This window comes from Hemicordylus capensis, chromosome 2, assembly GCF_027244095.1.
Source record: "Hemicordylus capensis ecotype Gifberg chromosome 2, rHemCap1.1.pri, whole genome shotgun sequence".
Lineage (NCBI taxonomy): Eukaryota > Metazoa > Chordata > Lepidosauria > Squamata > Cordylidae > Hemicordylus > Hemicordylus capensis.
This window is the reverse complement of record NC_069658.1, coordinates 224,409,747-224,436,986: the sequence shown is the minus strand read 5'-3', so window position 1 is coordinate 224,436,986 and position 27,240 is coordinate 224,409,747. Positions and strand designations below refer to the sequence as shown.

General features: G+C 51.7%; 1 protein-coding gene and 1 long non-coding RNA gene across 5 annotated transcripts in view; one reads left to right on the top strand and one right to left on the bottom strand.

The window, feature by feature from the left end:
• Window positions 1-3,465, top strand: part of LOC128344648 (uncharacterized) — a 39,509-nt gene extending 36,044 nt beyond the window's left edge. For both annotated transcript variants that reach the window (XR_008315963.1, XR_008315964.1), the window contains one exon: window positions 3,231-3,465. This is a non-coding gene — a long non-coding RNA (uncharacterized LOC128344648). The remainder of the gene's footprint in view (window positions 1-3,230) is intronic.
• The window catches only part of GNG7 (G protein subunit gamma 7), a 174,910-nt gene extending 150,035 nt beyond the window's left edge, over window positions 1-24,875 (bottom strand). Inside the window, exon 1 of one of the 3 annotated variants that reach the window (XM_053295229.1) lies at window positions 24,729-24,875. The gene's annotated coding sequence lies outside the window, so the exon portion shown is untranslated. The remainder of the gene's footprint in view (window positions 1-24,728) is intronic. The other 2 variants (XM_053295228.1, XM_053295230.1) reach the window with 2 other exon arrangements.
• Window positions 24,876-27,240: the final 2,365 nt, after the last annotated feature.

The following is a 27,240-nucleotide window of genomic DNA, read 5'->3' as shown; positions in this document are numbered from 1 at the left end:
TCTCTCCTGCTTCAAGCTTTGCGAGCAGCCAAGTGCAGTTCCCCATCTGACCAGCAAGTGTCTCGCTCTCTCTCTCTCTCCTGCTTCAAGCTTTGTGAGCAGCCAAGTGCAGTTCCCCATCTGACCAGCAAGTGTCTCTCTCTCTCTCTTGCTCTCTATCTCCTGCTTCAAGCTTTGCGAGCAGCCAAGTGCAGTTCCCCATCTGACCAGCAAGTGTCTCTCTCTCTCTCTCTCTCTCTCTCTCTCCTGCTTCAAGCTTTGCGAGCAGCCAAGTGCAGTTCCCCATCTGACCAGCAAGTGTCTCTCTCTCTCTCTTGCTCTCTCTCTCCTGCTTCAAGCTTTGCGAGCAGCCAAGTGCAGTTCCCCATCTGACCAGCAAGTGTCTCTCTCTCTCTCTTGCTCTCTCTCTCCTGCTTCAAGCTTTGCGAGCAGCCAAGTGCAGTTCCCCATCTGACCAGCAAGTGTCTCTCTCTCTCTCTTGCTCTCTCTCTCCTGCTTCAAGCTTTGCGAGCAGCCAAGTGCAGTTCCCCATCTGACCAGCAAGTGTCTCTCTCTCTCGCTCTCTCCTGCTTCAAGCTTTGCGAGCAGCCAAGTGCAGTTCCCCATCTGACCAGCAAGTGTCTCTCTCTCTCTCTTGCTCTCTCTCTCCTGCTTCAAGCTTTGTGAGCAGCCAAGTGCAGTTCCCCATCTGACCAGCAAGTGTCTCTCTCTCTCTCTCTCTCTCTCTCCTGCTTCAAGCTTTGCGAGCAGCCAAGTGCAGTTCCCCATCTGACCAGCAAGTGTCTCTCTCTCTCTCTTGCTCTCTCTCTCCTGCTTCAAGCTTTGCGAGCAGCCAAGTGCAGTTCCCCATCTGACCAGCAAGTCTCTCTCTCTCTCTCTCTCTCTCTCTCTCCTGCTTCAAGCTTTGCGAGCAGCCAAGTGCAGTTCCCCATCTGACCAGCAAGTCTCTCTCTCTCTCTCTCTCTCTCTCTCTCTCTCTCTCCCCTGCTTCAAGCTTTGCGAGCAGCCAAGTGCAGTTCCCCTTCTGACCAGCAAGTGTCTCTCTCTCTCTCTTGCTCTCTCTCTCCTGCTTCAAGCTTTGCAAGCAGCCAAGTGCAGTTCCCCATCTGACCAGCAAGTGTCTCGCTCTCTCTCTCTCTCCTGCTTCAAGCTTTGTGAGCAGCCAAGTGCAGTTCCCCATCTGACCAGCAAGTGTCTCTCTCTCTCTCTCTCTCTCTCTCCTGCTTCAAGCTTTGCAAGCAGCCAAGTGCAGTTCCCCATCTGACCAGCAAGTGTCTCTCTCTCTCTCTTGCTCTCTCTCTCTCCTGCTTCAAGCTTTGTGAGCAGCCAAGTGCAGTTCCCCATCTGACCAGCAAGTCTCTCTCTCTCTCTCTTGCTCTCTCTCTCCTGCTTCAAGCTTTGCAAGCAGCCAAGTGCAGTTCCCCATCTGACCAGCAAGTGTCTCTCTCTCTCTCTCTCCTGCTTCAAGCTTTGCGAGCAGCCAAGTGCAGTTCCCCATCTGACCAGCAAGTGTCTCTCTCTCTCTCTCTCTCTCTCTCTTTCCTGCTTCAAGCTTTGCGAGCAGCCAAGTACAGTTCCCCATCTGACCAGCAAGTCTCTCTCTCTCTCTCTCTCTCTCTCTCTCTCTCTCTCTCTCTCTCCTGCTTCAAGCTTTGTGAGCAGCCAAGTGCAGTTCCCCATCTGACCAGCAAGTGTCTCTCTCTCTCTCTTGCTCTCTCTCTCCTGCTTCAAGCTTTGTGAGCAGCCATGTGCAGTTCCCCTTCTGACCAGCAAGTCTCTCTCTCTCTCTCTCTCTCTCTCTCTCTCCTCTGCTTCAAGCTTTGCGAGCAGCCAAGTGCAGTTCCCCATCTGACCAGCAAGTGTATCTCTCTCTCTCTCTCTCTCTCTCTCGCTCACTCTCTCCTGCTTCAAGGTTTGCGAGCAGCCAAGTGCAGTTCCCCATCTGACCATCAAGTCTCTCTCTCTCTCTCTCTCTTGCTCTCTCTCTCTCCTCCTTCAAGCTTTGCAAGCAGCCAAGTGCAGTTCCCCATCTGACCAGCAAGTCTCTCTCTCTCTCTCCCGCTTCAAGCTTTGCAAGCAGCCAAGTGTAGTTCCCCATCTGACCAGCAAGTGTCTCTCTCTCTCTCTCTCCTGCTTCAAGCTTTGCAAGCAGCCAAGTGCAGTTCCCCATCTGACCAGCAAGTGTCTCTCTCTCTCTCTCTCCTGCTTCAAGCTTTGCAAGCAGCCAAGTGCAGTTCCCCATCTGACCAGCAAGTGTCTCTCTCTCTTGCTCTATTTCTCTCCTGCTTCAAGCTTTGCAAGCACGTAGACGCACACAGACCATGGCCTGATGATGGAGGGCGCATTTATAAGCAGGTGCATCCGACTCGCGTGTGGCTCTTTACAGGCTGCCGGAGGAGGAATTTGGAAGCAGAAAGCGGGGAGGCAGCTCAGGAGCAGAGAAGGTCCTGGCCTGCCTGCAAAGAGGCACACACACAAAACGGTGGCAACTGTGGAGTGCCTGTGCCGGCAAACCTGCGACTGCCCGCTGGGGCGATAGTGTGTTTGGCCGTGAAACAGCTTCTCCTGCCAATTTCTACAGATCAAGCCCCAATGGCAGGGGCGGGCCAGGCCAGTCACGTAGAGAGCAGCGCAAAGGGCAGAGCGGGCGTCGAGGCCACTGCTTTTGACCCGGCCCCAGGAAATGCTGGGCGCAGCCCCCGGACCTTTAAGAGGACACCCCGCCAGGGCCGCACCGTCATAGGAAAAGACCCTCTGGCAGGCACCTGCCCCTCCGCCTTTCCTTCCGTGCCAATCTGGCCAGCCCAGGCCCTCACCCTCCCTCCGACTGCCAAGGTCTAGGCGAGAAAACAGAGCCTCTTTCTCCCTCCCCTCCGGTCCGGTTGGGGCACCCGCTCTGCCTGCTGACAAGGCGCAGGGCTCCCTGCTGCCGAGAGGAACCGGCCAAGGTGGCGGCAGCGGGAGTCCTGGCCCGTCTCCGCGCCATCGTGATCACAGGCTCTTCCCACTTCCTGGCAGCTTTTAAAAATGCAGACCCTGTTCCCTGTGCAAGTGGGATACGGGGGGGGGGGGGCGCAAGCAGCCCCATTCCGGACACTCACAGCCCCAGAGAGGCAACTTGCAGGCTGCTGCCCGGAAGTGAGGGGCCTGTTGCTTCTGACAGTGGAAGCCAGCTTGGTCCACGGAAGAGCCCTGCTTTCTTTCCAAACACCCAGTTCTTCTTTCCACAGCCTTGCCTGGAAGTCACCTCTGCAAACCCCACATGGACAACAGCCTCTGCCCGATGCAGCTGAGCAGGCCTGTAATTGCTGAATCTGCAGCCTGTCTTCACAGCAACTGCCTCAAGCAGCCAAAGCACAGCAACAGGACCGGCCCGTCCCTTAGGCAGATCTAGGCAGTTGCCTAGGGCACCCTTCGGGGGGGGGCAATAAACAGTGCCAGCATGGAGCACTGCCAATTATTCTCTCTCTCTCTCTCTCTCTCTCTCTCTCTCTCTCTCTCTCTCTCTCTCTCTCTCGTATCGTACCCCTGAAGTACTGCACAGTGGCGTAAGAATGTAAGATGCAATACTGCCCCCAATAGGGCGTTCTGCACATGCTGCTCCCCCAAAAGACACCACCTGCTTTGCTCCTTGCACCTCAGCCCCCAGGAAACAGCCAGTCTCCGAGGCTGTACTCCCTCTCTGGGATAGGAATTGCCTGCCTCCGTGTTCGTTTCCAAAGAGGGACCGTCTCAGGCTGGCTTTCCACATTCACAGCTGCATCTTTCCCTCTCGGCAGTGTCAAGAGTCTTGCTCCCCATAACAGACTGGGAACTCTCTCCCACTGCACCCTCAAACCAGCACAGGCTAGTCACCCGCTGGCCATCCGGGTGGGCTGGTTGTTCAACCACACCAACGAGCAGAGCAGCCTGCATGGCTCAAGCTGAAGCCGGGGCTCTGCAATTACAAAAACCAAACTCTGCCTAGGGCGCTGAAAACCCCAGGGCCCTCTTGGACTGCGGAGAGTGGAAGGCAGCAAGGGAGCCCACAGTCTGTGAAACAGCCATGCATTTTTAGAACACAGGCCGAGGGTGGGGAGTGATCAAAAGGACCACGAGCGAGCAGGGGATTACCCTTTCTGGCTCGAGCTCTTTCCGTGTTCCCACTACAGGGGGGAGAGTTGCTCACAGCACTCTCAGAAGGCATCAAGGACCAAAAGGGAGGAAACCTGCTGGCGAGACGGGGAGAGATGATGAGACACAGCCTCCTCCGGTCTCCTGCACCTTCAACCTGCCTGTGCCACAGGGGGAAAGTGTTTATTTATTGGCTACCCGTCTCTCCTGCTCTCCCTCCAAGGGGCCCGGAGTGGTGCAGGTGGCTACGCTGATCCACACAGCCGCCGGCTGAGAGAGAACTGACCAGCCCAGAGTCGCCCAGGGAGTTTCATCGGGGGATTTGAGCTCTCAGAGATTCCCGGGTCCGAGTCCAGCACTCGAACTGCGGCACCAGGCCGGTCCACCCAGCTCACGATTGTCTACACCGACTGGCAGCGGCTCTCCGGGGCTTCAAGCAAGAGTCTCTCCCAGCCCTACCTGGAGACGCTGCCAGGGACGGGAGCGGAGGACTCCTGCAAGGAAAGCGGCCCCTGCCCCGGAACTGCAGCCCCCTCCCCGGAGGGGAATCTCTGACAGTGCCCACAGGGAGCCTCCCATCCCAAGGCAAACCAAGGCAAACCCTGCTTAGCAAAGGGGACCCGCTCTCTTCCCGGACTTGGCCTGGCCACCTGGGAGGTGGATTCCCTACCTGACGCAGCGGATGTCCTCCCCTTCCCTCGAGGGCTTTCTACGGAGCCGCAGGGCCCCTCCGCCTTCAGCGAAGCGCCGGGACGAAGAGCCGGGGGCCTGGGGCCAAAGGAGGGCCTGAACTCTGCGCCCCCCGGCAGCTCCCCGGCTCAACCACCGCTCCGGCATCCACCCCGGCAAGTCCCTTCCAGAGCCAAAGGGGAGCAGCTCCGCCGGCTGCTGCAAGGGAAAGCCAACGGTGACCCTTTGGCTCCGGCAGAGGATGCTGAAGTCAGCCGGGCCGCTGGGTCAAGCCCCGAGGCGGGAGGAGGGCTGCCTCTCTCTCTCTCTCCCTCCCAAGGCGCACTTCCTCTGGCACTCTGATCGCAGGCCGGGCAGGGCAGCTTGTGCCTCCCGCCCAGAGAGACCACGCTGGCCCAAGTGCCCAGCCCCCGGAGGGACAAGGCAGGCCGGAGCACCAAGCCCTGGTGACGGGCGGGCGGGCGGGGGGGGGAGGATGACGCCTCCATAGCGGGTGCCCTGCCCTCCCCTTTCGGAGATAAGCCGCCAACGTCAGATTATGGACTAAGAAAGCTAATATTGAGAAAGCAGATTACCCATGGATCTCTGCAAATCTAATTTTGCCAAGCAAGCAGAATCCCCCACCCTGCCACCGCCGCCACACACACACAGCTGTGAGCACAAGGCGGGGATGGCCGGCCCTTCGCTTCCTCCCCCTCCTCCCAATTCGATTCCGTGTTCTGCACTGACAAAGGGAGCTTTTAGGGATGGCATGGCCGACAGCTCCAGACGAGCCTTAAGGAGGACACAAAAGCCGCCCCGCCCGGAGGAGCCAGCTCCCCTCAACAGGGGGAGACGCCGCCTCCTTGATTCTTTGGGAAAGCAACCTTCGACCACCCCGGCGGTGGGCTGGAGAGGTTCTGCAACGGAACTGTGCTCAGGATCCAGACGTCCAAGATGCTCCCCATCCATTAAGCAGAAGGCTGGACTGGAGCCTTTGGTCAGGTCCTCAAGGCTCTTTGGGGAAGGAGAATGGGCCTTGTGGTGGCCAGCAGAAATGGTCCCTTTGGCTAAGCAAGGTCTGCCTTGGTTTGCATTTGGAGGGGGGACTACATGTGAGCCCGGTCAGCTATTTCCCTTTAGGGGTGGGGCCCCAGCTCAGTGGCAAAGGATCTGCTTTGCATGCAGGAGGCTCCAAGTTCACTCCCTGGCATCTGGGGGAGACTCCAGCCAGAAACCTTGGAACATAGGCAGCTGCCATATACTGAGTCAGACCATGGTCCATCTAGCTCAGTATTGCCTTCACAGACTGGCAGCGGCTTCTCCAAGGTTGCAGGCAGGAATCTCTCTTAGCGCTACCTTGGAGATGCTGCCAGGGAGGGAACTTGGAACCTTCTGCTCTTCCCAGAGAAGCTGCTCCATCCCAAGGGGAATATCTTGCAGTGCTCACACTTCTAGTCTCCCCTTCATATACAACCAGGGCAGACCCTGCTTAGCTAAGGGGACAAGTCATACTTGCTACCACAAGACCAGCTCTCCTCCCTAGGAGAGCTGCTGCCAGTCAATGCAGACAATACTGAGCTGGATGGGCCAATGGTCTGACCCCGGTATAAGGCAGACCATACCACCCAGGCTGAGAATGCAGCACGACTTTGGGCGTAGCCCTCCTGCAGCCCTTTCTGCCCCCAGAGGTGACCACGGCTCTCCCGTTTCTAGAAGGAGCTGGGACCTCTGAGACCGGAGCTCTTCCTCCCAGGCAGATCTCTCGCTCCTCCTCGCTGTCGGGGGCAAGCCTCAGCCTGCTCCTCTCCCAGCTCCCTGCACTGCTCAGGCCCTCCAGGGCAAGTCGAAAACCAGGCCTTCTCCCAGCCAGCAGCGCTTCAAACAGGTGCGTCCCTGGGAAGAGCTTGGCCGGTTTCCAGTCCACCTGCTTAGGGATTCTGCAGGCGTCGGGCCGCAGCAGCAGCCAGGGAGAACTGCCAGGCTAGGAGAAGGGAAAACCAGAGCTCTGTCTCCAGCCACAAACGAGACTCTCTCTCTCTCTCTGCACGGACAAAGATCAGGCTTGTATGAGGAGGGCCTTGAGAGGAGGGGAGGCGAGCTGGTGCTGTGGCAGCAAGCATGAGTTCTCCCCTCTGCTAAGCAGGACTTGCCTTGGTTCACATCTGGGTGGGTGACTACATGGGAGCGCGGCAAGATTTTCCTCCCAGGGGATTGGGGCCGTAGCTCAGTGGCTCAACATCTGCTCTGCAGGCAGAAGGTCCCAGGTTCATGCCCAGGCAGCATCTCCAGATAGGGCTGGGAGAGACTCCCGCCCGAAACCTTGAAGAAGACGCTGCCAGTCAATGAAGACAAGACTGAGCTAGATCAACCAAGGGTCTGACTCTGGATATGGCAGCTTCCTACGGGTTTTCTGAAGGGGCAGAGTCACACCCTCAACGGGGTGCTGCAAAACACCAACGTAGGGCTACCTCGGCTCCAAACTGCACAAGTCTGGTATGCCCATCAAAAGCACCCCCAAGCCAAGTGACTGATTCGGTCCCCGCTCCATGTGCAGTTCAGGGTATGTGGGAGAGGACTGGGGGTCCCCTTACCCACAGGCAGCCCTGTTCATTCAAGGACCCGGCAAGGGCCTGGATTGTCCGCCCTCGTCTGTGTTGCACATGAAAACCAAGCCCCCCTCCGACGGCAGGGGACCACTTAGGAAGGCAACGTGCAAACTGTAGGGTGGGGCTGCACCACCTCGGCCCTCCAGCTGCTGCTGGACTACAACTCCCATCATCCACAGCCACAGCAATCAACAGGGGTGATGGGAGTTGTAGTCCAACAATGCCTGGAGGGCCGAAGCGGCGCAGGGCTGCTCAAGGAGGGCCACGATTCCTCTGCAGAAGGCACCGACAGCCCCCTCCCGCATACTGCTCCCAGAGCACAAACACTGCCACCCTCTCTCCTTTTCTCCTCCACCACCCTTCAAAATAAAAATGAAATTACATCTCAAGCAAACAGTGCTGCCATCATGCTTCAGCGGAGCCGCGCCAGTGGGTGGACTCCACAGAGCCTGCCTCCGCAGCTTCCCAAGTCACATCCCTGCTTGCCCCACACATTTCCCTCCCTCACCCATCACCAGTTTGAGACCACTTCAGTGGCGTGAAGGGTCCACCCCACGAACAGTGACTTTTAAACCTACTGCTGTGGCGAGGGGTGGTAGTGGTTTCCTGTCGTTCTAGAACTCTAGGGAGAACTGCTGCCCGTCAGTGTGGGCAATGCTGAGACAGATGGACCAAGCGTCTGACTCAGTAGAGGGCAGATTCCTAGGTCCCTAGAGTTCCAAAGTTCCATGCTGAGCATCCCGACACCCCTCCAGTAAGGGGAAAGACAGGAGACTCATCTTCCCCTCCTGCTTAGAACTGGGGAGGGTGAGTGGATCGTCTCCGTGGCAGGCTGGGGCTGGCGAGCCTACAAACCCTTTGGCATCCCAAACAAGCCTCAGCCTTCCCTTCTGGCTCGAAGCCTGGGGTGGGGAATGCCCACCAAAGCCTGTGCTGGGCTTTGGAGGCTGCCACTCCATGGATGTTTTACCCTGGAGGAAGCCCCACCGCACTCCGTGAGATTGAGTTCCAAGGAAACATGCCAGGGATTGCCCTGAAGAGGAGGGATGGGCAACTGGGCGGGGGGGGGGATGGGCAACCACAAATTTTGGTTTGGCTACTAAGGCCAACCAAAATTTGTGGAGTCCCTACACACACAACCACGCACGCACACACACAGAGGAGTGGGGCAGCTCCAGGCACACACATTCAGTTCTGGGAAAGACTGCAGACATTCAGTCCGGGCTGCCTTGTTGCAGGGCCAACTAGAAGAGAGAAGCACTTGTCTCTGGAAGGTGGCCCTGCCTCCCTCCGTCCACCAGAACAGCTTTTGCTCGGAGAGATGTGTTTAGTCTAAAAGAAATCTCCAGAGAACATTCTATTCAATGGCTTCTTTAAAACAAACAAGTTGTTCTGGTAAGAACTAATCTGCCTACTTTCCTTTCACTATAATCTTAACTGATCATTCTCCTCCTCACGAGTTCACCCACTTCAGGCTCAAAGGTTCCTGCGTCCGCCATCATGAATCAGGGCGGATGACACCCTTGCAAACCAGGCCTTTGAGCCGCCCCTGTGTGTCCCCACCACACCTGTGGCAATTGGGTTCAAATCGGTTAGGTGGTTCCCGGGCCAGAGTTTAGAGGAGCCGGGGCTGCGGGGGTGGGTGGGAGGTGCCCTCCCTCTCGCCACTGCCCACCCCCCTGGCAACCCCTCTCTTGGTCCACTTCCCACCATCCAACCTTATGGCTTACAAGGAAGGAGAGCTGGCCTTGTGGTAGCAAGCATGAACTGCCCCCTCTGCTAAGCAGGGTCCACCTTGATTTGCATTTGGATGGGTGACTACACACGAGTGCTCTAAGATATTCCAGGAATGGGGCTATAGCTCAGTGGCAGAGCATCTGCTTGCATGCAGAAGGTCCCAGGTTCCCTCCCTGGCAGCATCTCCAGGTAGGGCTGGGAAAGTCTCCTGCCTGAAACCGTGGAGAGCCACTGCCAGTCTGTGCAGACAAGACTGAGCTAGATGGACAAATGATCCAACTCAGTACAGTTCCCTATGTTCCTACAGACCTCCTCGCTTCGTGAAGTATCACTCAGCGAAATAGCACTTGTGATTCCCAGAATGTCTAACCTTTCACTTGCCTGACTTCTTTTAACACGGGGGGCGGGGGGATCACATTCTCCTTTTACGTAGTTCTTTCTGATCTGCTCCCCACCCAAGTGCAACTTCTCTGAAGCAGGAAACACAGAAAGACACAGCAACCAGCCAGGGGATAGGCGAGGGTGGAGTTTGCTTCCGGAAAATGCATGGATTTCTTAGGAACGTGAAGAGGCTTTTGGCCAGCTTCAATCTAAGTTTCATTTCAAGTATATGAGAACAAGGATGAGCACACACGCAGGAGGGAAAAGCCCATGCAATTGAAAAGGAAAGCATTTCGCAAGGCAGAAACAGAGGATGAGGCGCCTTCGAGGCCTCTGCTGCCCAAAGAGAAATTTGCTCTCTAGAGGTTCAGCCATCTAAAACCCAAGCAGAAGTGCCTTTTGTTCCCTGTAATGGAAGAGATGAGGGCTAACATATCCCCCCTGCTTAGATTTCTCAGAAAGACCAGAGTGAGTTGGAGAACAACAAAGCATTTATTGCCACCGGCATAAACTCCATCATTCGCTTTGTGAGGGAAGGAGAAAGGACGGCTTTCTGAGCATTCACTAAAGCAATAAACCGAACTGCTGGAGCTAGGCTGCTTCCAAAGCAGACACACCAAGAGACAAACCTACTTCCCATAAAACTGTCCCTTCTCCTATCAAAGAGAGTAGAACTGAGCCAAGTTTTCATGAGTGAACATTTTTGGAGCACAGGACAAGAGTGGGATGGGGTTCCTAAATGTTCTCCAAAAGATACCATCCCATAATTTCACTGGTTTTGCAACATTTTGGACACCATTAGTCAAAGAGAGTTATTCTTCATGATGACTACACGATGCAGCCAATCAGGGATCACATAGCCCACAGGATGAGGTCATGGCACCATGAAGACAGGTCTGATTATGATGGCACTAAGCTAACTCAGAGCAAGGGCAATGCTTCACTCTGAATAGGCATTTTTGCTCCATTCTGCAGCCACGCTCTGAACAACCACAAAAATGGGGAAGGGGCATTTCACAGAAGGTGAAACGTTTTGAAAAACGTGCTTTCCATTTCAGCTCAGCGCCACTACATTCTTTAGCACTTTGCAGCAAATAAAGATAGCTCATGGAGGGAAGTTAACTTGGAAGGCACCAAGCAGAACTTTTCCCATTGTACCCTGTCTATCGTAAGCCTAGGTAATAAATACATGCTGAACTGAAAGGCAAGCCTAAACAAAGGCATGTATTCCATTTGTCTGGGCTGTGCCTCAGTGCTCAGAGTTCGCCTGCTTCCTTTCATGCAGAAAAAGCCAAGAGCTTGTTAACAGAGAGACAATAAATCAGAATCTTCTCAGACCACTTGTAAACCATTTCTCTTGCTCACTAACATTTTGGCAATTATCTTTCAAGTGCATTTTGAAACAGAGTAGAATTTTGCAAGGCGATTATGGCAATCTTCTCCTTTCAAATGGCTCTAAGCCAGAACTTTGTTTTCAAACAGCAGCTGGGTAGTGTTATTGCTCCACACTGTAAGGCCGGGGGTTCATTGGTGGTGGCCCCCCATCAACACTGACTAACTGTTTATTGGGCCTGTGTGAAGCTTCGGCCAAAGCTGAAGACTCTGCACAGTCCCTCTGGCACCATGCAGAGATGGGCATTCCCACCAGGCAGTGCTGTGCTTTGCCCAGGAAGAGAGGAGGCTCCTTTAAGGGAAACGGAGCCTCCTTGCGCTCCTGCACCATCTTGGAAGGCAAGCTGAGAGTCCTGGGAAGGGCCACCTTTTCACACAGTGCATCATTAATCTATGGAATTCTCGGCCACAAGATGTGGTGATGGCCATTAACTTGGATGGCTTTAAAAGGGGCTTAGACAAATCCAGGGAAGACAGGTCTGTCTCTGGTGGCTATAGGTCACCTCCAGCCTTGGAGGCAAGATGCCTCTGAATCCCAGTTGCAGGGGAGCAATAGCAGGAGAGAGGGCCACTGTGGGGAACAGGATGCTGGACTGGATGGGGTCTTGGGCCTGATCCTACAGGGCTGTTCTTATATTAGCCCTCCCCAGTAGTGTGCTTTCTTCCTAGGTCTGTTAAGGGAGGGTTCTGTCTCTCTTAAAGAGCCCTCCCAGCACTGAGAAAAGCACAGTCCAGTCCAGAGGTCAACAGATGCGGGAAATGACTCTCACACTGAAGTGTAGTGTTTTGTTTTGTTTTTTTGCCAAAGTGCCCTTCCAAAAAACCCAGGGAAGACCACTGCTCTACAGGAAACCATAAGAGTACGAATGAACTGTAATCCCGAGAGCTCTCCAAGCAAAGTCACTTTTGGCAGAACTATACAATTAGGCACGGAAGCCAGGGAAGGCGGTATCCGGAAATCATATCCGCAAGATCATCCTGAGGTTATTTTACACCAATTAGCTCGCCCCACCCACAAGCATGCTTCACCCACCCTTAAGGGCCTGAAGTCAAAGTGGTTAAGAGACAGCTCTGCAAAGTAGACATTCCTCAGCCTCCAGGAGGATATCTGAAGGGTGAAGTCATGATTCTCATCTGCTCTATTGATAATGGACACCCGCCAATTAACACAGGATTGAGCAGTCTCTCCGGAAACACACACTCGGTGTGTGAACAGCCTTATGCCCCATGAAACCATCCTGCTCTCGTGACCAAAAAGCCTGGCTGGAGCTTCTTAAGAGAGGAGAGCTGCTCTTGTGGTAGTAAGCATGGCTTGTCCCCTTTGCTAAGTAGGTTCCACCCTGGTTTGCATTTGAATGGGAGACTACAGGTGTGAGAACTGTAAGATATTCCCCATAGGGGATGGGGCTGTTCTGGAAAGAGCATCTGCATGCTTACGTGCAGAAGGTCCCAGATTCCCTTCCTGGCAGCATCTCCGAGATAGGGCTGAGAGATGCAACCTTGGAGAAGCTGCTGCCAGTCTGTGTAGACCAGGGATTCTCAACGCTGGGTCTCCAGATGTCATTGGACTTCAACTCCCATAATCCCCAGCCCCAGTGGCCTTTGTTTGGGGATTATGGGAGTTGAAGTCCAATGACATCTGGGGACCCAACGTTGAGAATCCCTGGTGTAGACAATACTGAGCTAGATGGACCAATGGTCTGACTCAGTATATGGCAGCTTCCTATGCCCCTAAGGGTTACTCCTTTGCGCTGAGTGGTATTTAAGAACTTGCATGAAGGCGAGAACAAAGCCTGCATCTGTGCCACATTTATTCCCAACTAAGATCTGCCTCCAGGTTCCTTCTGCACAGTGAACACAGAAACATAGAGTTTTAGAGCTGGACAGGACCTTGGAGGTCTTCCAGTCTAGCCCTCTCTTCAGTGCAGGAAACTGCCACAGCATCCTTGACTGGTGGCCACCCAGCCTCTGCTTGAAAACCTCCAGCAAAGGAGAACCCACCACACTGCACAAGGCAGATGGCTCCACTGTCCACCAGCTCTTACCATCAGGAAGATCCTCCTAATGTCCAGCCTGAATCTGCCTCCTTGCAGCTTCAACCCACTGGATCTAGCCCTGCCTTCAGGAGCGACGGAGAACAAGTTCGCTCCTCCTTCCACATGACAGCTCTTCAGCTCTCTGAGGACAGCACTATATTTCTTCTTAATCGAAACCAGCCCTGCTCAACTTTGGCCCCCCGTTGTTTTTGGGCTACAGCTCCCATAATCCCCAGTGGCCAATAGCCAGGGACTATGTGAGGGCCGAAGTTGAGCAGCCCTGGTCTAAACACACCCTGCTCCTTCCTGACGGTTCTTGCTCTCCAAATCCCTCATGGGCCCCTTTGGGACAGGCTGCCCTCCATGGCAACCCTGTGGCTCCTAAATCCTCCGGACCCTGAAATTCTCCGACTCAGATATCCTAGGGAAGCCGCCTCACAATTAGAAGGCAGACACAGATTTAAAATTCTCTTTTAATTCTTTCTGCTTTTTAGGCAGTTTGGGCCTGGGTTGTTGCCTTCTGTTTTTATTGTTACTGCCAACTTCTATTAAATTTCTGAATACCGCCTTGAGTGCTCTTAGCAGGAAGACAAGTGACTAGTTTTTTTTATAAACCAATAAACGAGTCCTGGAATAAGAGGAGGATTTTCTTGCCAGAAGCCAAAAAAAGAACAAGACATAAAACCCATCCGAATGCCACCAGAGTTGCAATTAAAAAGACAGACACACACACAGACTTTACGAGCCTCAAGAAGCCAAGAAGCTAATGGAATGGCTCAGATTTTGTCTGAGGTTCTCTAACGCAGGCATTCCCAACACTGGGTGCCCAAATGATGTTCGACTACAACTGTGTAGCCCAACCAAGCCTTTGCCCATTGCGGCCAGCCCACCTAGCTCAGCATGGTCTGCACTGACTGGCAGCAGCCCTCCAAGGTCTCAGGCAGGAGTCCTTCCCAGCGCTACCAGGAGATGCTGCCAGGGAGTGAGCCTGGGACCTTCTGCATGCAAAGCAGAGGTTCTGCCATTGACCTATGGCCTCATCCCCTAAGAGGAATATCTTACAGCAGATGGGGCTCACATGTAGTCACCTATCTAAATGTGAACCAGAGCAGACTCTGCTTACCAAAGGGGACAATTCATGTTCGCTGCCACAAGACCAGCTCTCCTCCCTCTACATTTGCAGATCCACAAACCTGACCCACAAGTTACCAGACACAACGAACACACCATACACAAAGGGCATTGAGGTGGGCATATGGTTATGAGATGTGGTTCAGGATTGTCAACACTGACTGGCAGCAGCTCTCCAGGGATTCAGATAAAGATGGGTCTTCCCAACCCTACTGGAGAGGCCAGGGATTGAACTGGGACCTTCTGCATGCACTGTTCTTTTCCATGTCATTACCAGGCCAAGAAAGAACAGAACAGCAGCCCTGCAGGATCAGGCCCAAGGAGGCCCATCTAGTCTAACCTCCTGTTTCACACAGTGGCCCACCCGATGCCTCTGGGATGGCTCCTGATTCTGGTGTTGTGAGAGGAGGAGAAAACCTTCTCTCTGCCCACTCTCTCCTCTCCATGCATAATTTTATACACCTTGATCATGTCTCCCCTTAGTCGCCTCTTTTCCAGAGTACAGAGTCCCAGATGCTGTAGCCTAGCTTCATTTATTTATTCATTTGAAATATTTATACCCTGCCCCTCTGGTACACTACTGCTTGGGGCGGCTACAACAATAAAATAGATACAATATACAATAAAAGTAATAAAATTAACCAAATTAAGTAAACAAGTTCAAAGTCAAGGTAAAAACCAAAATCAATATTAAATTTCGAACTACAAGTTATTTTAAAAGCTAAAAATTGAGAATTATAACAACTAAAAACTAAAGAACCTTCCTCATAAGGAAGATGCTCTAGGCCCCTGATCATCTCGGTTACCTTCTTCAGCACCTTTCCCAGATCTATAATAGCCTTCTTAAGATACGGTGACCAAAACCGTACACACTACTCCAGATGTGGCTGCACCACAGATTTGTACAAGGGCATTATTTTCAATCCCTTTTCTAATAATTCCTAGCATGGAATTGGCCTTTTTCACAGCTGCCACACACTGAGTTCACACTTTCAACAAGCTGTCCACCATGACTCCAAGATCTCTCTCCTGGTCAGTCACCAACAGCTCAGACCCCATCAGCGTAAATGTGAAGTTGAGGTTTTTTGCCTCAATATGCATCACTTTTCACTTGCTTACATTGAACTGCATATGCCAGTTTGTCACTCACTCCCCCAGTTTGGAGCAATCTTTTTTCAGCTCCTCACAATCTGTTGTGAATTTCACTACTCTAAATAGTTTAGTGTCATCTGCAAATTTGGCCACTTTGCTGGTTACCCCAACTTCTAGATCATTTATGAATAAATTAAAAAGCACTGGTCCCAGTACAGATCCCTGGGGGACTCCACTTCCTACTTCCCTTTATTGTGAAAACTCTCCATTTATTCCTATCCTCTGTTTCCTGTCCTTCAACCAGTTACCGATCCACACATGAATCTGTCCCCTTATCCCATGATTGCTACATTTACTCTGGAGTCTTTGTTGGGGAACTTTGTCAAAAGCTTTTTGGAAATCCAAGTATCACTTTTATCCACATGCCTGTTGACACTCTCAAAGAACTCCAAAGGGTTGGTGAGGCAAGATTTACCTTTGCAGAAGCCACGCTGGTTCTGCTTCAGCAGGGCCTGTTCTTCTCTGTGTTTAACAATTTTGTCTTTAAGTATGCTTTCCACCAATTTACCCAGCACAGACGTTAAGCAGACCAGCCTGTAATTTCTTGGATCCCCTTTTGGAAAGTGGAGTTATATTAGCTACTTTCCAGTTCTCTGGTATAGAGCCTGATTGTAGGGACAAGTCACACATTTTTGCTAGAAAATCAGCAATTTCACATTTGAGTGAACTTCCAGGAGGATTGAAGGTCTGAAGCATCAGCAGATTTCCTGTCGGTTCTCCAGAGCATGTCCAGCTTCATCATACTCCTTGTAAGGCCCTGGAGCTCGTGGCAGTCACCACTGACCCTAAGTGCAACTCCCCAACAAATGAATTAAGACTGTTGATTAAGCTGATTCATCCAGTCCCCCGGCACCACACACAGTGCAGACTGCCCACCACACGTAGTGCTGCCCTTTGTCCAGCCGCAGTGGGGCCCCTTTATGAGAAACCGAGTCCTCTCAAGCCTCAGTGCCATCAACCTACCTCACAGGGTTGTTGTGAGGATAAAAATAAGCATGTACACCTGAGCTCCTCAGAGGAAAAACGGGTTATAAATGTCATCATCATCATCATCATCATCTTGGAAGGCGTGCACATAGCATGGGGAAGTGTCGTCCTTCCCAACTAACGTGCTGGGAAGGACAACACTTCCCACAGCAACCCTGAGCACCTTCCAAGATGGCACCAGGGGTCAAAGGGATTCTGTATCTCTTTTAAACCCACCCCCCCACACACCGGGGCTGGGGAAAGCACAGCTCAGAGGTCAGCGCTGTGGGAAATGGCTCTCATACAGAAGGGTCCCCCCCCGCACAAAAAATGGCCCGCTGCTTGAAAAATAGTTAAGATGGCCATTCTATTCCGTTTCATTGTCAGCCCAGAACTTCCAGGAGAACCGAAGGCTTAAAGCATCAGCAGATTTCTTGCTGATTTTCACTGGGGATTAGGGCTGGTGTTTGAGATCCGGGTACGGGAAGGGCCACCTTCTCCCACAGGAACCTGCCCTCATTAAAAAGAATGCCAAAAAAAATCAAAAGGTAGATGAAATCTAGTTTAATTGGTTAAAAATTAATTACCACTTGATGGTTTTTATAGCAGAAAGTGGGGTAAGAAATCTCTTAAACTGCAGCTGGGTAAAAAAGAGCAGCAGCAGCAGCAGGAAATGTGGTACGGCTTGTTATGCTGAGGTGGGAAAAGCTGCACCCCTGAAAATTCCCTCTGTTCCACTACACTGCAAGGTGCAGGCTCCTCTGCTATTCTGCTCTGGATGTGAGCCCCATCGCCGAGGGTCCTGGAAGCCCAAGAGAAGACGTCCCAACACAGCTCAGGGCTGCCAGTGTGGATCAACAGGCCTCCCAGGCTCCATCCTTGGGTTTCTGGAGGGTCAGGTCCACTGAGGCCAAGCACCTGACTACACCAGGGCCATGCTAGGTGTTCAGGCAGCAAGCTGTCTGCCAGGAGAGTAAGCAAGGGCTAGCCATCACTGTTCCCACACAGCCTCGCTCTCTATCACTAAACCACCCACAGCGGGCAGATGATGCCTACGGGCAAAGGCTAGCAAGCTTTTCTTCTTTTTTAAAGAAAACTCTTTTCTTCTTCAAACAGAACAAATAAACAGGAGGCTGGGGAGACTCCGAGCGGCTGGTACCTCTTTAGGAGCCACCTAATGGCGCAGCGGGGAAATGACTTGAATAGCAAGCGTGAGGTGGTCGGTTCAAATCCCCGTTGGTATGTTTCCCAGAGTATAGGATACACCGATATCAGGCAGCAGAGAGATAGGAAGACGCGGAAAGGCATCACCTCACACTGCGCGGGAGGAGGCAATGGTAAGCCCCTCCTGCATTCTACCAAAGACAACCACGGGGCTCTGGGGGCGCCAGGAGTCGACACTGACCTGACAGCACGCTTTACTTTGCCTCTTTGGGAGAGACGTCCCAGTGTGTGTGTCTGTGTTTGTTTTTTGACAGGGCTTGTTTTGGGGGCTGTGTAGCATTCAGTTTTAGCTTCTCTCTTGCCTGGAGAGAGACAGTGGGAGGCGCCAGCTAGGGCTGCGGTGAGTCACACCTGGTGGGAGGGGCCAGGCCTGTTTGCCTCAGTCTGAAGCCTACTCACTACATAAGAGGCGGAGGCGAGGGGAATTAGCGAACAGGAATTAGCAAACAGATATCATAGGAGTTTTGCGGGGAAGTGTGTGGAAGAGCTTCAACGGAGCCCCCCTGATCACAAGGAGCCCAGTGGGAACTGAAGGTAAGTACTACTTTTTAGATTGTGAGCCCTTGGGGGACAGGGATCCATATTATCTATATATTTATTTCTCCTAGGCATACCCGTTGCTAATCCCATGCATGGCAGCTCTCACAAGAGTTCGCAAGCAGCTGCCGGACTAATGATGGGGATGAAAATAGGGATGAGGAGGCGGCAGTGGGTCGGCCACCAGGAATTGGGTGGGAGATGGCAGCAGGCCGACTTTCCAGCTGGCCCGCCCCAGTCAGAAAGCGCAGGGCGGGGAGGGGTGGGGAGAAGCGGGCAGGGGAGGGAGAAGCCGGGTCGGCGGAGGCGCAGATGCTGTGTGCCCGGCCCAGCTAGTTTATTTATTATTTCTCCATGTAAACCACTTTGAAAACTTTTGTTGAAAAGCAGTATATAAATATGTTGTTGTTGTTGTTGTATTCCCTCTTTCATAATCTCGGGAAAGAAAGTTTAAACTGTTAAATAGCTGACAACTGCAGCTAAGACCCAACTTTCAAATAAACAATCTCCAAGTACACTAAACAGCCAACAAAACCAGTCATGAAGGTAGAAAGCCAGCAGGGGAGGGGGTGCATCCCCGTGCATTGCATGGAGTGTTGCATATATGACTATTTGCTCAATGGGCAGAACTCATGGGTGTGTGCTTGGTGCAAGGAGCTCTTGGCTCTCAGTTTGTTCCCTCAATGCCAAGGTGACTGAGGGGAGACATGATAGAGGTCTATAAAATTATGCATGGCGTGCAAAGTTGTTAGAGAGAAATTTTTCTCCCTCTCGCATAACATTAGAAGCAGGGGTCATCCCACGAAACTGATTGCCAAGAAATCTGGGACCAATACAAGGAAGTACTTTTTCACACAATGCATAATTAACCTATGGAATTCTCTGCTACAAGATGTGGTGACAGCCACCAACCTGGATGGCTTTAAGAGGGGTTTAGATAAATTCATGGAGGACAGGTCTATCAGTGGCTACTAGTCTGAGGACTAAAGGCTACCTCCAGCCTCAGAGGCAAGATGCCTCAGAATACCAGTTGCAGGGGAGCAATAGCAAGAGAGAGGACATGTCCCCAACTCTTGCCTGTGGGCTTCCCAGATGATTGTTTTATTGCTGCTTCTATGTGTTTTACTTGTGTATAGTCTTTATGTTTGTATTTTATAGATTTTAAATTAGATTGGTTTTATATTTTTAGCTTAATTATTTTTATTATTTTTATTTTATGTTTTTTAACTGTTGTAAACCGCCTTGAGATTTTTTTAATTGAAGGCGGTATATAAATGTAACAATAAATAAATAAATAAAATCTGTGCGAAACAAGATGCTGGACTAGATGGGCCTTGGGCCTGATCCAGCAAGGCTGTTCTTATGGGACAGAGCCTGGAGGGAATCTTCCTAGGATGGCCTGGGCAAAGCACTTTGACTAAGCATCAGTTTCCCCACAGGGCTGTTACAAGAGCACAGCAAGGATGGAATATTTCCTAGGAAGAAATAGAGCTTGTTCCTGTGCATGCACACAGTGGGGAGGGTGTGCCCCTTGCTCAAAACGACTTCCCTCACAGCACCTAGACTTAACATTTTTCTTCTCCTTTCCTGTTTCTCATCTCCTGCATCCCCAACAGTATCATGGGTAGAGAACTACTCAGGAGGAGATCTGGTCTTACAGTAGTGAGCATGAATTGTTCCCCTTGCTAAGCAGGGTCTCCCTTGTTTGCATTTGGATGGGTGACTACGCACGAGTGCTGTAAGATATTCCAGGAATGGGGCCAGAGCTCAGTGGCAAAGCATCTGCTTGCATGCAGAAGGTCCCAGGTTCACTTCCTGGCAGCATCTCCAGGTAGGGCTGGGAGAGACTCCCACCTGAAACCATGGAAGAACTGCTGCCAGTCAGTGTAGACAATGCTGAGCTAGATGGGTCAACGATCTGACTCAGTGTAGGGCAGCTTCCTACGGCAATTCTTGTCTTATCCAATGTACAACACTACAGATTCCCTTCCTCCAAGGCCATATGCAGAGAGTGCATTCGGACTTCCATGCAAATCCAATCTCCTTGACCACAGCTAATTGAATTTACGACGTACCGAATACCAGAAAGCGCACACTGTTATTTCTCACACCCTGAGTGTGAGATTGGAGTTTCAAAGTCTCAATAAAATTCAATTTCCTCAGGCCTGGCTGGCGAAGGATACCTTTCCTTCCCTTTGTTATGTCAAAGAGTCCAGGTTTCCGACAAATATTTTGAAACCAAAGCGCTAAACACATCCTCAAAGGAGAAACAACGGATGTTAAAAGGGAATACACTATATTTAGACTCACTTCCTATGAAAAACTATAAAACCGGTAACATTTGGAACTCCTAGAAGAAGGGGGGGAGTTGGGGGGGACAGCGGCACTCCCATTGGGCAAAGACCTATGGAGGGCATGAGAGAAAACAGAATCTCTATAATTAAATTTTCATCTATTCTTGTAGTGTCTTTCAGATTCACTCCAGAATTATATTAGTTACAGGTTCAAACCACTCAAGTGCTTCCTACAAATGTTGGCATGCAAAAATATCAGATTATTAGTCCCCAAGCCGGACCCACACATTTAGGCCATCAGTACCATCTAATGGGATGAGTGCTCATCGTGATTTGTGGTAGCATCTACCTGCCTAGAGATGGAAACAGGTGACAGCATTGATGCACTTACAGCTTTCTCTGTGTTATCACCCCTTCTGTATCCCTATCCCCGAACAATTACGGTAAAATTGCAGCCATTTTTACACAGCGGAAAGGATTAGGGTCAGGGTTAGGGTAACCATGAACAAATTGTTATAGTCTCTCCATGGAGTGATCTTTGGAGAACATTCCTGTCAATTTTCATTCCCATTTATCTGACATCAGTATACTTTTATGGTAGTTTTTGTGTTTTTTAAACTTTAAAAAGCTGTTAAGACACCACTGCAAATTTGTCTGGTCAGGACAATAAAAGCATCAACACACACACACACACACACACACACACACACACACACACACAGAAAGCTGGATGCCCTGCAATGCTTTCACCTCTTTTCCATCTCTAGGGGTGTTAACCTTGTCAAAAATCACAATGAGCATTCGTCCCCTCAGATGGTACCAACCACCCCTGCTGGTTCATGTATTATATTTGCAACCCTGAGCACACTATCTTTTCATTACACACATATTTCTTGCGCACGTTAACTAGTGACTTCAGTATCAGTACTTTTGCCTGGCTACCATCCTTCACAGGCAGAGCTGGGGTCGTATGCACGCCACACGGATCGGAAGATTTTTCCGTTTCTCCAGCAACCATCTAGCGTAGTCATGTCCAAACTGGAGTAAACCATAAATATTCCAAAACGCACACCATGATTAGAGCATTTACAGTTCTCTTTCTCCCTCAGAAAGGACTTCTGGAGTTTCTCTCCCTGCAGCAAAAATACTTCCAAACACCTCAGTGTTTAAAGGCGGTGGTGTCACACATGCTACGGCAGCATTCTTTTCTGGCTCCTTGACAAGATTCAGAAAGCCAGACCCTCTTCACGTCATGACGACTGCTTATGGACAGTTATTGAAGCACGTGGGAGTTTACAGAAAATGCAAGATTGAAAGCTCTTTGCAGAGGAGAACGCTTGCCACATGCACAAGGGACTTCACTTCTGCAGCCTTCTGGTTATTGCAAGCCCAGTCCATAGAACTACCCCAGGGATTGCATTCAGTGCTCCCTGTGACAGGGATTCCCAGATGTTCTCGACTACATCTCCCATCATCCCCAGCCAAAGACCACTGCAGGTTGGGGACGATGGGGGTTGTAGTCAACATCTGGGGATGCCTGTTACAGGGAACACTGGAAGCATTATCCCTTCGCATTCCCAGATCAAACTTTTACCAAACGGCAGAGGAATCTGGATAAAATTGTCACAGTACTCCTCACTCCCTCAGAGTTCAGCCCCATTTCCCCATGGGAGAGGGGTCTGGAAACCAAGTCCTATGTGAGGAATAGTTGAAGGAGCCGAGGATGCTTAGCCTGGAGAAGAGGAACCGCCTTTGACCACCCGGAGGACTGTCGCATAGAAGGAGGAAGCCCTCTGTGGCTCCTGAGGGCAGGACTAGACAGGCTGAGATTACAAGGGGAAAGATCCAGGCTAAACATGACGAGGAACTGCCTAACTGTAAGAGCTGTGGGACAGTGGAACCCTCTGCCTCCTGCAGTGGCGAGCTCTCCTTCGCTGGAGGTTTTCAAGCAGAGGCTGGACGGTCCTCCGTCAGGGAGGCTGGAGCACAGGAAGCAACTTTGGCCCTCCAGCTGTTTCCGGACTGCAGTTCCCATAATCCCTCCTCACAGTGGCCAGTAGTCAGGGACTGCTACGTTGGCTTTTACCTGAAAGGTCATTCTCAGAGGCAGCAAGAGTTTCTGCCCCCAGATGCCTCCATTTTGGTCTCGAGCTCTGGGATAACAAAGGGTTATGAATGGGGCTAAATGCAGCACCAAAGCCCCTAGCCCCACTCCGCACACAGCTCTACAAAACCCCATGCTTCAGGAGTGGGAACCTCCATCCCAAAGGCCCTCGGACCTCCTCCTGGCTCCAAGGGCCTTTAGCCTTCTGATTCTCCAGATGCCCCTCCCAGGCCCCCTCAAGACTGCAGCCGACACAGCAGAGCCCTCCCAAAGTCCTCACCCCCACCCATAATAGCACCCCCTTGGCCCAGCTCTTCCCCCATCATGTTCTAGGCACCCCACACACCTCCTGAGAGGGATCTTCCCAGGAGGGGGACAGAGCGAGAGAGCGCGCACATGTGCTCAGGTCCAACCTCAAATGAGCCACCTCTCCCCTGCAGCATGGATTGGTAGTCCCCTCTGCTTATATGGGGCTGCCGCGTGGCTTATCAAGACCTGAAAACGCATCGCATAATGAGAGACCAATGTAACTTCAGTGAAATCCTGGCCCCAGATGTCACTGTCCTCACCCGCAAGGGCCAAAGCAGCACCCTGGTGCTCAAGACCCAGGTGGGTCAATCAAGCCCAGCATCCTGTTCCCAACCGGGGATGGCCAGATGGCCTCAGGGAAGGCCCACCAGAAGAACATAAAAGCAACAGTCCTCTCCAACAGTTTGATTCTGGGCAGAGTGCTTCCAAACAAGGAGGTTCTTTTCTTAGCTCTCATCCACCCATTTTGGAGGGACTGCATCTCAGGGGCAGAGCCTCTGCTTTGCATGCAGAATGTCCCAGCAGGTCCAACCCTGGCAGCATCTCCAAATAGGCCTGGGAAAGACCCCTGAGCCTGAAAGCCTGGAGAAACACTGCCGGTCAGTGCAGACCATACTGAGCTAAATGCCTGAGGGCCCATTTCAGTACATGGCAGCTTCTGATTATTTATATCCCACTCGATCTGACTCAGTGCTTGCAGCAAGGATTCCCAAGCTTGGGTCCCCCAGATGATGTTAGACTACAACTCCCACATTCCCCAGCCACAATAGCCATAGGGCACTGTGGCTGAGGATGATGGGAGTTGCAGTCCAACAATGTTGGGGATCCCAGCTTGGGAACCCTTGGCTTACAGCATCCCACCCCCCACCGACTGTTAGTCATGGGGCCCCAAGGGCTCACAAGGGGAGCTACTCTTGTGGTAGCGAGCATGACTTGTCCCCTTAGCTAAGCAGGGTCCGCCCTGGTTGCATATGAAAGGGAGACCAGAAGTGTGAGCCCTGTAAGATATTCCCCTCAGAGGATGGAGCTGCTCTGGGAAGAACAGAAGGTTCCAAGTTCCCCCCCTGGCAGCATCTCCCAGATAGGGCTGAGAGAGACTCCTGCCTGCAACCTTGGAGAAGCCACTGCCAGTCTGTGAAGACAATACTGAGCTAGATGGACCAATGGTCTGACTCAGTATACGGCAGCTGCCTATGTAACAAATCTACCTTCTTAGGGTACAAATGGGAGCATCATCTTGCCAGGTCACTTTAGTAGAGAATGCTTTCTTAGCCAAAAACGCCCACTAGTCCAGCATCTTCTTCCATGCAGGGGTCAATGAGATATCGCCACTGGTAGCCCCATAGACAGAGCAAGAAGGGCCCTGCTCTTTGCCCTTCAGCAACTGGTATTTCCAGATAGACAGACTGCTTCCACACATGGAAACTCTATTTAATGGCTATATCTAACAGCTGCAGTTAGACCTCTTCTCCTTCACTTTTTTTGCACAGGCCTGCTGGATTAAGCCCAGGGGCCATGGAGACCAGCATTCCCTTTGCAGTAGACAGCCAGATGCCACCATGAGGCGCACACACACACACACACACACACACACACACACACACACACACAGGTAGGGTATGAGGGCAATAGCTCTGTGGCCAATGTTCCTGTTAACCAGTAGACTACATCTGGCCATGGAGGTTCAACCCACAAGGCACAGTGAAGAAATTCGACACGTAGAACTCTTAAAGCAGTCGGGGGTGGTGGGCGAGAAGAGGTCAATCGGAAGCCCAGTAGCAGATGCAGCCCTCCTGCTGATTCCCCCCAGAGGCGGAGCCTCCATGTTCAGGGGCAGGTCTGCTTACTTGAGAGCCCTGGACATTAACCCAGGCCACGACATTAACCCAGTATCAAAGGGAGGCTGCCCAAGGTGTAGTGCAAACCTTGTGGCAGGGAGTTCCAGAGGCACCCGAGGCGCAAGCCCCACCCCTCCGCGCCCTTCGAGGCCCCGCCCCTCCTCCCACTGAGGGGAGCTGCCCGGTCTCAAGGGCACTCACGTGACGACGCCTCTACCTCCTCCCCCGCCCCTCACCTTCCTCCTTCTCCTCCTCTTCCTCCACCGCCGCCGCCTCGGCGCTTCTTCCCGGCTGCCTGCAGCGCAACCGAACCTTCCGCCGAGCCCCGACCCGGGCAGAGAATGACCGACACTGCACCTAGGCCAATCAGTGCTGCGAGCCTCGCCGCGGGGAGGCGGGCTCGGGCATGACAGTGTGGTTGGGTTGCGCGAGGACCCCACTCTCCGAAAGGGCAGAGGCGGCGGCCAATCAGGGCGAGGGGCGTGGTCTATGCCATACGCCGCGCGCGGGGCTTTTTGACTATGCATGAGTCTTATTTGCGTTATTCATGAGCCTGTCCGTGGTGAGGCGAAAAGGCGCGGGATGAGAGGAAGAGAAACGCTGCGGTTGAAATAATAGTTGATGCCAGGGCTTCAATACGTCACTGCAACCTTTTGGATTCCCTCTCCGGGTGCCGTATCATGCGCCAAAAAGGAGCCGCGTCAATATGAAGTCCGTGCTACCTGTTGTGCTCGCCCAAACCTAAAAAGATGCGAAGGGAAGGCGCAAAGATACCCAGACGCACGCGCACAGTAATTCGCAGAAAAGCTTATGGAGTACGAAAGCACTTTGGCGCAGCGAGTTCCGCTGGTGCCGGGACCGCAGACCCGCTCGAATGAATGAATAAATAAGTAAATGATTGTTAAGTACCGTATTTTACGGACTATAAGACGCTACGGACTATAAGACGCACCTTAATTTTAATCCAGTTTTTCAGAGTTTTAACATATTAAACTGTTAAAACATATAAGACGCTCCTGAATTTTGGCGGATATTTTTTGAGGAAAAAAGTGAGTCTTATAGTCCATAAAATACGGTAACTATTGGGATGTATCGTGGGTTTCGCGTTTACTGTTTTTCCATTTGAGTGGCGACGTGGACCTCACAAAAACAACACCTGCCAGCGTGAGCTGCCTGCCAGGGGCTAGCAAGGTTGGAGTGGGCCCAGAGACAAGATTTTAAAATGGGCCCCTCGCTGATATACACAAACACACTTCACAATATATAGTGCACTCACACTCACATCCCCATTATGAATACGGTGAATATCTAGTTCACATTGAATCTAGTTTTTTTACTCTCTGCTACTGCTGATCTCCAAGAGACTCAACATAATTCATAGGGGATGCAACACAGGCAGGTGGGGAGTCATGTGACCTGCCTCTGGGGGCCCTCTCAAGGCAGTGGGGCCCCAAGACGACTGTCTCCCCTTGCCTAATGATAGTTACGCCCCTGCTGCCTGCAGCCTTCTAAGGGAAGCCGGGGGCTATCTTCTTTTCTTGCGGAATGATCGCTACAGCAAGGCTACAACTGAAATTATGCACACGAAAATACTCTTGGAGATTCCCCCCCCCTTCCAATATTTTTCTCCAATATTTTTGCGCCAGATCAAGTCATCAAAACCTCCAGGCTGGGTTGCCACCACCAAATACAGAACTCCCACCACCACCCCGCAAATGGGTTGTGTTCAAAAAGTGTGTAAGTTGTATGTTCATAACTCGGAACTCATATAGTTCCCAGGAGGAATGACATGTTTATAATTTGGAGACTTCCGTAATATAATAGTAATGTAGCCTTGTCCATACGTATGGTTGCTTGTAACTCCGGAAGAGCATCCCCGTATAAAAGATGACAACGAATATTATATATACCACTTTTCAGCAAAAATTCCCAGAGCTGCCTGTTTACACAAATAAATGAAAATAAATAAAATGGCTCCTTGTCCCCAAAGGGCTCACACAATCGAAAAAGAAACATAAGATAAGACACCAGCCACAGCCACTGGAGGGATGCTGTGCTGGGGGTGGATAGGGCCAGTTGCTCTCCACCTGCTCAGTAAAGAGACTCACCACTTTAAAAGGTGCCTCTTTGTTCAGTTAGCAGATACAGTACCATGGATGGATGGTATCTCTTCAACAGGGGTTCTCAACCTTGGATCCCCTGATGTGGTTGGACTACAACTCCCATCATCCCCAGTCATAGCAGCCAAAGGCTGGAGGTTATGGCTGTTGTGGCTGGGGATGATGGAGTTTAAAAGGCCCAATAGCAATACAAAATGGGTTGGAAATCCCCTCACCTGGTGTGTCACTCACTCACACACACCCTGCCCCATTAGCTGTTCACAGTTATAACTTCTGAAGAGGCAAATGCTGCCTGTAACCATGATTTTATTTTATCTTAATCAATCAATTAATTAATTAATTAAAATTTACATTTTATATCCCACTTTTCCTCCAAGGAGCCCAGAGCAGTGTACTACATACTTAGGTTTCTCCTCACAACAACCCTGTGAAGTAGGTTAGGCTGAGAGAGAAGTGACTGGCCCAGAGTCACCCAGCAAGTATTTGTCTGGGGATTTGAACTCGGGTCTCCCTGGTCCTAGTCCAGCACTCTAACCACCATGCAGGCTCTTTGATGGCGGGTGGTGGTCAAAACTGGGCCCTGGCCTAATACTATTTCGATGTAACACCGTTATTTCTGCACAGGTTA